This window comes from Dendropsophus ebraccatus, chromosome 11 (assembly GCF_027789765.1).
Source record: "Dendropsophus ebraccatus isolate aDenEbr1 chromosome 11, aDenEbr1.pat, whole genome shotgun sequence".
Lineage (NCBI taxonomy): Eukaryota > Metazoa > Chordata > Amphibia > Anura > Hylidae > Dendropsophus > Dendropsophus ebraccatus.
The window spans coordinates 28041526-28053392 of NC_091464.1; the positions used below are offsets into that span (position 1 = coordinate 28041526).

The 11867-nt window shown below is 42.6% G+C and overlaps 1 protein-coding gene across 8 annotated transcripts in view; it reads left to right on the plus strand.

The window, feature by feature from the left end:
- Nucleotides 1–7949, plus strand: part of LOC138768031 (uncharacterized) — a 109534-nt gene extending 101585 nt beyond the window's left edge. For 5 of the 8 annotated variants that reach the window (XR_011358918.1, XR_011358921.1, XR_011358923.1 and 2 more), the window contains 3 exons: nt 698–776; nt 5628–5809; nt 7712–7949. The gene's annotated coding sequence lies outside the window, so the exon portion shown is untranslated. Of the gene's footprint in view, nt 1–697; nt 827–4245; nt 4279–5627; nt 5810–7711 lie in introns of those variants that run through there. The other 3 variants (XR_011358919.1, XR_011358920.1, XM_069946029.1) reach the window with 3 other exon arrangements.
- The last annotated feature ends 3918 nt before the right edge of the window (nt 7950–11867 follow it).

Below are 11867 nucleotides of genomic sequence, written 5' to 3' on the forward strand. Positions count from 1 at the left end.
AGAGCTCAGCAGCGCAGACACGAACTGGCATGTCAGCGTGCGGCCCATGCAAGCAATGATGCATGTGCAGAAGAAGGTGATGGAGGACAAAGTAGTGGTAAGGCGGGCACAAATGCCAAGCCACTACTCCTCTTTGACACTTGGTTACAGTGTGTTTGGCTACACTGTATCAAATCTACAGCACTGATGCATTTAATACATGCAGTATGCACACAAGGGGACAGAGACCTATACTATACTCTTAGCACCTGGGGTCCGGTCCAAGTGCTGACAGATTCCCTTTAAAGGAGTTCCTTTTCCAAGTGCCTTGATGCCATAAAGTAAAAGACTAGGGTCACATATATTCATCGACCTAGCACAGTTGCTATTATTTGTTGTAGTGTTTTTTTAACAAACTCAACCAAGTCAGAGGGTAACTATGGAAGATTGCTAGGTCTGGCCCTACCTGTTGGCACCACTGGGATTCCAGCTGCAAGGGATCAAGTCTGTTGCATCTGGTGTTCCCATTTGGGATGGCTCTGGATCACTTGACATATGTGAACCAAAACTAAGGCTGGCAACACATGGGAGACTTTGATTGGCAACAACATGGCCTATCGGATTGTTTGTTTAAATCATTATGCCAGCCACAAAACTGGCAGATCAGTGTGGCTTTGAGAAACAAATGATCAGCTGAACATAATTTGTTTTTTTTCAGATCTTGCTGGTCCAGAGATGATATTACTGCACTCCATGGACAAGATCTGAGTACCGATGGAAGTAGAGTACCACTCGAGGTACTGTTTGAGGACACAATCCTTTGACTAACTTTGCTGCCTTTGTCTTTGCTGCGTGAAGCTTCCAGTCGGCTCTTATTAAAATCTAAACTGCTGCACGTTTTTAAAAGGCAATTAAGCGTAATTCATGAATTTATTAGAAGATAAACCATATGGCAATGCTTGTCGAGTGCAAATTTTGAAGGACCACTAATCATAAAATACTAGATGATCCATTATGTGCACTATCCATATAATATCCTCAGATACCTCTGCAAACATTTCCAGAATGTAGAAAACAAGTATGTTTCTATTTAATACATGTTGTAGCTTTAGCATTACTGGCCTCATTGTCCCAGGGTAATATCCCTACAGCAACCTTTGTAGCATACCCAATATAGAAACCTACCTTTACAATATGCAAACATACTTAAAGCGACTCTGCACCCACAATCTGCCGCCCCAAACCGCTTGTACCATCAGATAGCTGCTTTTATTCTAAGATCTGTCCTGGGGTCTGTTTGGCAGGTGATGCAGTTATTGTCCGAAAAAACAACTTTTAAACTTGCAGCCTTGTGTCAAATTGACATGGTCTAGAGTGTCTGTGCCCTTACTTTGCACCACCTCTCCGTCCCTCCTTCTCGCACTCTTCATCATTAGGAATGCCTTAGGCAGGTATTCTCCTATTCCTCACCTGTATGATTACTGCATATGTGTTGGATCATTAAGGCACAGGTGCAGTGTTCAGACAGGGAGGAGAGGCGTGGCAATCCTAGGGCCCAGACACTCTAGGTCATGCCAATTTGACACAGAGCTGCAAGTTTAAAAGTTGTTTTTTAGGACAATAACTGCATCACCTGCCAAACGGATCCCAGGACAGATCTTGGATTAAAAGCAGCTATCCCATGTGTTTTGGTTTTGTTTTGTTTTTTTGGGGGTGGGGCAGATTGTGGGAACAGAGTTGCTTTAATATATAGTCAACATACTGCTCAAAGAGCCCCAACAGGCCATGCACTGAGGATTTCTTTACTATAGCCTATTTGAGTTAATTCAAGTTATGGGCATGCTTGGGCTATGTATACCATGTTTTTGGCCTTCACGTGATGTATATGTCAATGTGCACCTTTAACCTACATTTGACTGGGTGTCATTTAGATATATTTTTCCTGACGGATCCAGAAGTAAGGGTTTCTTAGTGTCATTGGTATATGACCTCTGATCTGTTTTTACGAGTACTAGTGGATTCATATATACCTTCAATGGAGGGCTCTAGTGTGTGTAACTGTATATATATACATCTCTATAATTCACTCATAGGAAAAAAGAAACATATGCTACACAGTATGTGTGCATCTTCTTTTAATATCTGACTTTGCATGGAAAAGCTTAGTCTACTAACTACACTATTCCTTAGAGGGAAAAAAGGTATGTCAACACCTAATAGCAAGACATATAGCAAAAGGATATTATTTTGACATATACTGGGTCAGGGGGACTCTATGGATGTGTTTGGCGTATGCATTGGGAGTATATTGTTAAATAGTAATGTGAGCTTTTTTTTTTTACATAAACTTGTAACATGTGGCTCGAATGTTATGTGAACATTGCCTAAGGCGGGCCATACATTGTAGATAGCTGTTGGACGAACAAGCTTATTCGTCCAACAGCTGTCACGCTTGATGCCCATATACTCAAAGACCTTGGCTTGGCTAAGCATGTATGTATTCTGAATAAGGAGTGAGAAGTAAAGGGCCTTGTACATGAGCTGATTATTGTAAATGAATATTCCTAGAAACTCTCATATGGCCGATAATCAGCCCATGGAAAAGGGACAGCAATCAGCCAAGGAGCGGACAAAACACCTGCTCTTCCTCTGATCACATCTTTAGAGCAGGCTTCAAAATGTATTGTTATCGGCTGCAAATCACTTTACTAGCATAAGGGAAACTGACAGCATAAGTATGGATATATCTATGCTGCCAGTTTCCAGATTTCCAGATGCCAATCTTATCAGTAGTGTATACTTAATATCAGCGCTGTGTGATCTGGTATCTTCACCTTTTTCATAAAAAGTGTGACAGATGCGACCTTTCACTTCCCCGCTCACCTGACATATCTTCTGGCTGCCCCCAATCCTCCTAAATGATTGACAGCGGGAGGAGTAGGGGGAGATACAGCGGTCAGAGAGCAGCATGGGAGTAGGACGCATCTGTGACACTGTAAGGAAGCAGGTGAAGATGCCAGATCACACAGCTGTGCTGATCGAAAGTATGCACTACTAGGCCACGTTCACATAACATATATTTTCATTAAACAATGGCTGATCGATTTAATTACTATGGAATCCCGGCCAGAGTGTATAAACACTGTATACACTCCGACTGGGATTCCATGCGGCCGTACTAAAAACTAACATGTCAATTTTATGCGGTCGCTATTCATTGAATAGCAGTCACACGACATTGACTGTGCAGTCAATGTAAAGTGCGGCTCCGGACGGACTTTAAATTGTCTCCTTTGGTTAATTGGAGTGCGGGCACATCCAAATGTGCCCGCATTCCAATTCCAAAGAAGTAATGTTCATTCAGACGATACTGCAGTACCGGCCGGGGTGAACTTCACAGGCAGCATGTCTTACAGCATGTGAACGTGACCTTTATGGGGCTAGCATGAGGTAACTATGCCATTGTACTATGCTGCTGGGAGTCACCCTTAGACAGTGGCAATAAACAGCTGATCAGCATCAATAATACCTATTAAAGGACCTAATACATCCTAAAAAACATTTCCGATGACATTACACAACATACAGCCTGAACCTTTGAGACGAGGATCTCTGTCATTTACATCACATTCTCACCCTACTGTTGACATGGTGCATTAGAAATGTAAATGTCTCCTGGCAAACATTTCTGCAAGTGTCCAGGTTTGGTAAGAGGAACACACAAGAGTGGAATCGGCTATTGTCTTCTGCTGCTGGCTGGAGTCCATCCACTGCAAGGATTGACATGCTGTGCATTCAGGAGCGCTCTTCTGCATACTAACAGAGTTATAGCAGTTACTGTTGCCTTCTGTCAGCTTAAACCAGTCTAGACATTCTCTTTTTGACCTCTCCTAATACCAAGGTATTTTCTATTTTCGACCTTCATAAGTAGCGCCGACCGGATATGTTTTGTTTTATGCACCAGTCTCTAAACTCTCTGGACTGTTGTGTATGACAATTCCAGGGGGTCATCAGTTTCTGACGTCCTTAAACCAATCATCTTGTACCTACAATCCAAGGTCGCAGTCAATCGGATAAGATCTCTTCTTTGATGTTTGTCCTATACAACTACTAAACCCGTTGACCATGTGTGCCTGTTTTTATGTATCAAATTACTGCCACATGATTGGCTAACTAGATATGTACATTAGGCTACCTCATTGAATAGAAGATTCTAGGATTCTTCTAAATTTCCTAATGATGTTGCAAACTTTGCTTTTCTTACAGTCCAAATCTAAAAGAGAAAAAGCTGGAAAGCGAATTATTCACTGATGCAAATGTAACGAATGATCAGCAGTTTAAAGTATATGCACTTATGCAAGGGGAGCAGCAAAAAAAGGACTCCCCCCCCCCCCCCCGACAGCCAGAATAATGGATCAAAATATACCTCCGTCTGGAAATACACTTCTACCAGGGAGGCTTACAGTTTCTGCATACCAAATTTCTTTTGTATATTCTCATTGAGCCTTAGGGACTTCATACAAACGACACATTTCTTCTGATAAGACCTCCAACGTGTATAGCCCAAAATGACAAAAGTAACTCTGCATTGAAAACTATCAAACTTGCATAGTTCTACCAATAACAAACATAACACATAACCACAGTGCGCAGGACAACAGGATCCAATCTTCACGCCGCAGTGCTCTTCAGGTCCAAACGTCCATAGAGACTCTTATCCTCCAGGTGAAACAGGAAAGTGATGTAAGACAATATGATTTGGGGTCCTCCTCTTTCTCAACGATTGATGAGCATGGTTACTACAATCTTTTTATAAACATTAATTCATTATTTCTCTCTTTGTCAGTTTTTTGTAGTTTTTTTTTAGGTTTTCTTACGATGGCAGTGAAACATATGAAAAATTTATCTTTTTAGTGTTACAAAGGAAGATCAAAAGTATGCGATGATACATTTTGAGCTTACAGAATGTATATGTATATAATATATAATATACCCTAAAAAGCAGCAGCAGCATGGAGGACATTATTATAGCAGTATAGGAGGTCCTTAGAAGTGGCTTAGAGCGTAAAACAGGCTGTCACCACTCCGTTCACATGGTGTCTGCTCAGTATGTGTCCGCACCATGTCCGCTGTTTAAGAATAGAAAGTAAAGGTTAAGAAGACTAAGGAGGTAAGATATAACACTCAATAAAATCTGCTGGTACCTCTCTCTGTGTTTCTTACCTCCCTACGAGCTCAACACACAGGAAATGACCAGTCAGCCAACCATTGGCCATATTGATGACCCACCTCAGCCAGCAACTGACTAAACAGGAATCTACTGTATGACCTCCTCTCTAATTAAGCCTAAACTCTTGTGGTGTCAATGATATCTGAGACTAGAAATGAGCAAACTTACAGTGAATTTGGGTTCTCACAAGAGACCTATGGCTGTATTCATGTTTTCCAAGTAGTCCTGGGGCTGCATTCAACTTCTTCAGCAAGCAGGATTTAAAGTGTCACTGTCATTTTAACTTTCAAAATATAAATCAACAATATATATGATATAAAGCTAGTTTGCAATATACATTCATTATTTTTTTTTATAATGGAATCATGAAAAACACAACACTTCCTGTTTTCTGACTCTTTTTTTTCTCAAAAAACAGGAAACAGGAAGTGCCGTGTATCCCAGGCCATCTGAGCGCTCACAGAGAGAAGACAGTCATGTGATTGACAGATATATTGAGCCGTGACTCTCTGTACTGGCCGGAATTCCTGTGTTTAGTCTGTTTTTTCAATCAGCACAAGTTTAAAAATCTGCCTTCAGGAGACTGGACCTGGATTCCTGGTAAGTTCAACTTTGTTTTACAGCATGATAACAAAAAAAATAATAAAAATAATGAATGTTTATTGTGAACTTGCTTTGTATCATATCTACTGTTGATTTTGAAAGTTATAACGACAGTGACACTTTAAATGCCAAATGCTTATAGTCGTGCAAACCTGATTTTGCTGTAAGTTCGCTCATCTCTATCCTCTATCTGAGATCCATGATCACCCCTGTAGTTCTGCTAAATGTGTAAGGAGGGATATGGTCTGAAGAAAGGACTGGGACTTGATGGATCCATAGCAGTATTGCGGGTTTCAGTACGGTGAGAACTTTCCCATTAGGTGGTCTCACACCTGGGATGTCTTTATAGTAATTTGCCTTAAGTAATTCCTGTGCAAGTAATAAATACTCAGAGAGAGAACAAAAAACATGCACAGCTGGGAGTGAAACCGATCTGGTTAGGTGAAACGTGCTGCGAGGGGTTTGTTTGCATTATGACCAAATATAAGCCATATGCAGGGAGAGCGCTGACTCTCCAGGACAATGCAGTCTGAGGGCCCAGAATGAACTTGTAACAACAAGTGACACCCTGACAGGACGGGCATTCCGGGATACACACAACTTGTCACAGATTACTCTTACACTTTGCTCAGAAACCTACTTTTGGAAATAAGATATCATGTTTCCTAACAAATTTAAAGGAGAAGTCCGGCCATGTGAAACATTTTTCAAACAGCAGGGGCAAGGGGAACATAACAAGCTATCCCAACTCACCTCTCCCTGTGCCTCTCCAGTTCTGTATAGCCACTCAGGGACCCCCGTGGGGCTCCAGCATCTTCTGCAGAGTTAACGTCATGATCTGGTTGATGGCTTGCCCACTCAGCCAGTCAGTGACTGGGGCGGGATGCTGTAAAAGTTCTGCATCTAACTTATCTGTGCTCCACAGATGTTCTGATGATTGTGCAGCTTTGCACTGAGGCCTGCCATACTCACGTATGTTCACTATACAGGCTACAGTATATCTCCCAACATTTGTGTGTCCCTGTATAAAATGGTACACCAGGGTATGAGGGCCGTATTGCATAGCTATTTGTCACAGATCTATAATACAGTCTAGGGCATGGCTGATCCTGCCCAAGTTCCCCCAAAGCACTGCAGTCTGATAGCAGGCATAAACATTGCTTTAAAACCCTCTTCTCACTTTAAGGGTGGCTTCACACACAGCTTTTTTGAGGCGTTTTTCTGGCCTCCAAATAAGGGCCAGATAAATTCCTAAACGCTAAACCCTCAGCTGCATTTTGGAAAATATATACCATAGAGCCACTTAAGGCAGAGAGGATAGAAAAATACCAAAGGCAACAAACTCCAAGTATGGCATTTCATAAACTTCCAATGACGGCTAAGATCTGGACACTGACATTTTTGCTAAAATTTAAGGCAGAGTGAAACCAGCCTAAAGAGCCATTCCAGCAATATCAAAGGTTTTATAGCAGACTTGGGTTGCCAAAATAAAAGCAAGCAAGCACCCTTGCCCAGTCCCTGCAGATGCTGTTCCAACAGTCTTCACTGCTCCCTTACCTTACTTTCTTACCTTCATCTTCAGCACTGTTTTCCTGAAATCCTAATTTTTTTCTATGTATTAGGCGGTTTGGTGCACTAGGTGTGGTACTACAGCCCTTGGTGCACCAATCCACCCAGCTTCTTACTCTTTATGAATATTTAGGTGGCGCTCTGCGGTGAGGGGGGTCCTGAGGCCGGTCCTGCCGCTCACCGCAGGCACGAGGTGGGGGTAAGTTAGTAATTGTGATCAATTTAACCCTATAGAAAGAAAAGTTAAGTAATGTACGCACATGTATAGACTTTGTTTTTAGTAAGTGTAATTTTCTATTTTTCTAATATGTTATGTCTTTATTCTTATAGTGATTTGTGATCAATTACGTGTATGGTATAAATATCGTGGAGGGTTCACTTACCGACATCGCTTGAAAAAGAGGGTTCCTCCCTCGAAACGTAGCGCACGCGTCGACGTCATCGTTCCCCAGAGGGTGAGAACCTCGAAGGACAGAGACTTGCTAGCACCAAGCCAGGGTGTGAAGATAATCTTGGGTCTGTCCAACACACTGTGGTGACGTTTTTCTTTATAATGTTTATCTGTATGTTGGAGATTTTTTCATCTTTATTGTGAAAATTGCAAAATATATATATAAAGAGAAACAAGTTTTTCGCAAACAAGAGGTTGTAGTGTCCCATTACTTATTGCATTGGACTTAATACCAAGTGAGCGGCTTGGTTTGGGACCTGGTCACACAGTGTAAATAGCACCAGCGGTATTTTTCTATATACACAATTTCACCCATCCCCCTGCAGGATGTCGGGTTTTAGAAAATGCAGGACTTCTCCTTTAACATCAGTTTCCTAATAGGCTATTTAGACCAGACATCCCCTTTAAAGATGGTCACCCAAATCTATAGCGTTATAGGATATAACATGCAAGCTCTTGACTGTAATTAAAATGAAGGACCCGCTTTGTCACCGCTGCAGTCTTTGTTACCTTTTTCCTGGCTGTAACCACTTCTATACAGGGTCATGAGGAGGGGGTCATAGCATTGTCTTTTGGCATTTGTCTGTCCTTCACACTGCCAGGCTGCCGTTTTCCACTGAGCTCAGCAGGTTTTGTTATTGGCAGTTAATATGCAGCCTAAATCAAGAGGTATCTTTTATCCAGCCGATCGTGTGTAGTAGAGCGTGCTCCAAAGTAAGATAGAGAACAACATTCCCTTCCTTGCAAATTCTTAAGGAAATTCTTAAATATGGGTACTTGACAGTTCAAGTCAAAAATCTTATGCTTTATACCCCTTTAATAATGACACTAGGCACAAACTGCCTTATGCTACAAAATACTTGTCCCTGTTTTTACCGACCAGATAACCTTCAGTACTTCTACAGTGATATGGTATAAAGGGAAAAGACTGAGACGCTGGCAGGAAAGGTAAGATATACGGTAAAGGCCCTATTACACAAAGCAATTATTGGCCGTATTTGGCCGATTATCGGCCGTTACAGCCAATAATGACTTTGTGTAATAAAAGGCAATGATCAGCCGACATGAACAATGCTGCTGTCACTCTGTGCGGCGGCAACAGACTGCCACTCTGGCCTAAGGGCGCCCCGGATGATCTAAAGATCGTCCGGGGAGCCCACCCCACAGCTCCCTGTGGTTCCTCCCCACACTTACCCGCTCACTGTCGGTGCGTGTAATAGCACCTACAGCGAGCAGGAAAATTGGAGCAGGTGAGCGCTGACCTGACAGGTAAGCGCTCGCTCGCTTGCTCCCTCTGATTGCCCCGTGTAATAGGGGCTTAAATAATGTATATTACTTACTGTATTACTGCATTAAAGCGACTCTGTACCCACAATCTGACCTCCCCCAAACCACTTGTACCTTCGGATAGCTGCTTTTAATCCAAGATCTGTCCTGGGGTCCGTTCGGCAGGTGATGCAGTTATTCTCCTAAAAAACAACTTTTAAACTTGCAGCCCGTGCCAAATGGGAGTATCTGTGCCCTAACTTTGCACCACCCCTCCGTCCCTCCTCCCTTAAGTACTTAAGTACCGGCCGGATGATCTTTCCGGCCGCAGAGCTCTGATGCGGGTCCATCAGCGCGCGCCCGCTTCAGAGCTTACCATAGCACACAGTGAAGCGAGCGGCCGGAGCGACCTGTCAGTTATTTGCGGGGCCGCACAGATCCCGGCCGGAGCGCATACGATGTGTGTACGCTCCGGCCGGGATGCCATTGCTTAATAGGCTGTGTTCCACTGCACAAAAACTACTGCTGTTGTTGCCATCGGCAACAACGGCCGTAGTTTTACGTAGTGTAAACATAGCCTAAAAGTTGTTTTTTAGGACAATAACTGCATCACCTGCTGAATGGACCCCAGGACAGATCTTGGATTAAAAGCAGCTATCTGAAGGTACAAGTGGTTTGGTGGAGTCAGATTGTGGGTACAGAGTCGCTTTAAACTACATCAGACAGGCAGAAGGTGCCCCATATTTATAATAGTGAATCACACTTTGCGCACCTTGCAAGAGATTTTAGACAGTTTTCTCTACCTTACACCACCTGTTGGAGGCTCCATCGCTGAATTCATCCAAACGTCTACACAAAAAAAAAACAGAGCATGCAGTTTTTGATTTTGTCTGGTTGGATCCTGTTGAATGAACAGACGCCATAATGGAATCCCAATTGATCCCATTAAAGCCAATGGGGACCAACAAAGAAGTGCAAAAACAGACGGCATTCCATGGTGCAGACAACCAAACGAGGAAAAAGTTTGATGGTGAAAATGTAACCGTATATCTGCAGTTGGGTAAGCTGTGCAATGGCAAGAAGCACAACACTCCGTAATGCATAATAGTATCTAACTTGGCAGTAGAGGACCACAGCTCCAGGGAATCCAAATAAACCAGTGTTTTGCACCATAAAAATAGTAAATATCATTAAAGAATTTGATAAATTTTGCAACTCTTAATCCAGGATATTAATAAAATAAATACATTTTAACCTAAAGTGTATCTCCAGTGATTTTTGAAAAATGATTGTGTGGCACTGTGCACGGTAGTCATTTATCTAATATACATCAGCTTTGAATTTGGTGCTGGAATAGGTTTTCAAGTGCCTATTTTTCTGCTCCCTGCTGCATATAACTATGTATTAGGAGACAGAGCTTCCTGCTCGCTCTCCATAGCTCCTGTCTCCAGCACGAGACCCAGTGCCATGTAATTCTCCTAATGCATAGTTAGATGCGGCAGGGAGAATCGGCGATCGGAAACCTATTCCAGCACCAAATTGATGTAAATTAGAAAAATGGAAATGCACGGTGCTGCACAATAGACATTTTTCAAATAAACTAACATCACAATTGGAGGTACACGTTAGGTCAAGGCTAGATACAAAAAAGATGACATGAGGTCCATCCTTTATCATTTCTATCAGTGGATTGCAACTCGTAAAACAGAGGAGAAAAGCAGGAAAGGTCCTACCTCTTCTGCTCTCTGGTGCTCCACTTCCTCTGTCTCCGTCCATCCATGCTGATACTTCTGCAGACAAGAGTGGCGCAAGAGCATAATGCAGGCGCTGCAAGCTTTGCACGCAGGTGAAACATTACGTAACATCACGCAGATATTGATCACTGCCCGCACTATGCTCCCGCCCTCTTATCTGTGGAAGTATCAGCACGGATGGAAAGAAAGAAAAAGTGGAGGACCTTTCCTGTTTTTCGGATATCCCCTTTAAGGCGCCCACGCACCTTCATTAACAGTTGGCCGAAATATCTCTCCTGTTCTCCCCTGATTTCTCCAGTCCTCTCTCTCTCTCTCTCTCTCTCTCTCTATATATATATATATATATATATATATACATGTTCAGCACATGGGGAGGGAGGCATGAGTTGCTGCCAGACCGCTCTGGTGGCAGATCATCTATCCGAGAAGGGGATAGGGCACTGAAAATCCATCACACCTTAAACTCAAGAGGCCCGGAGCAGCCTGGTTCAACCATCTTTAGTATAAAGTGTAGGGGTCAGACGTGATGGAATTTCACTGCCCGACAACTTTGTTCTTGGGAAGATAAGCTGCAATCAGAGCGCTTTGGTTACAGCTTACCCCTCCCGTCCCCATAGATACATCTTACATACATACATCTACAGTAACTGTCTGCCATACGATCATTCTGCTGACAGTTGTCTCTCCCGACCTCCTCATACACATAAACGTTCATCTCGATCAAACGTTCCTGTGTTCTCTATGGGGAGGAGTAACCTGCAAAGTTTATAGTGTTTGACCTTTATAATGTAATCTGTCCCAGTCATGATCAGGGGAGGGTCTTCCAGTGGATACAATAATAATAGACACAAGATTTTGAATCTGACAAAATCATTAACAACCACCAAGAAAAATCTCATATCTATGGCCATTTTCAGGAATATATCTATGTGTGGGCAGTGCTTCCAGGGATGGGGAAGGATGCAATTTTAATTTAAACAGTATAATTCTGATTATCACAGAAACTCAATATAAC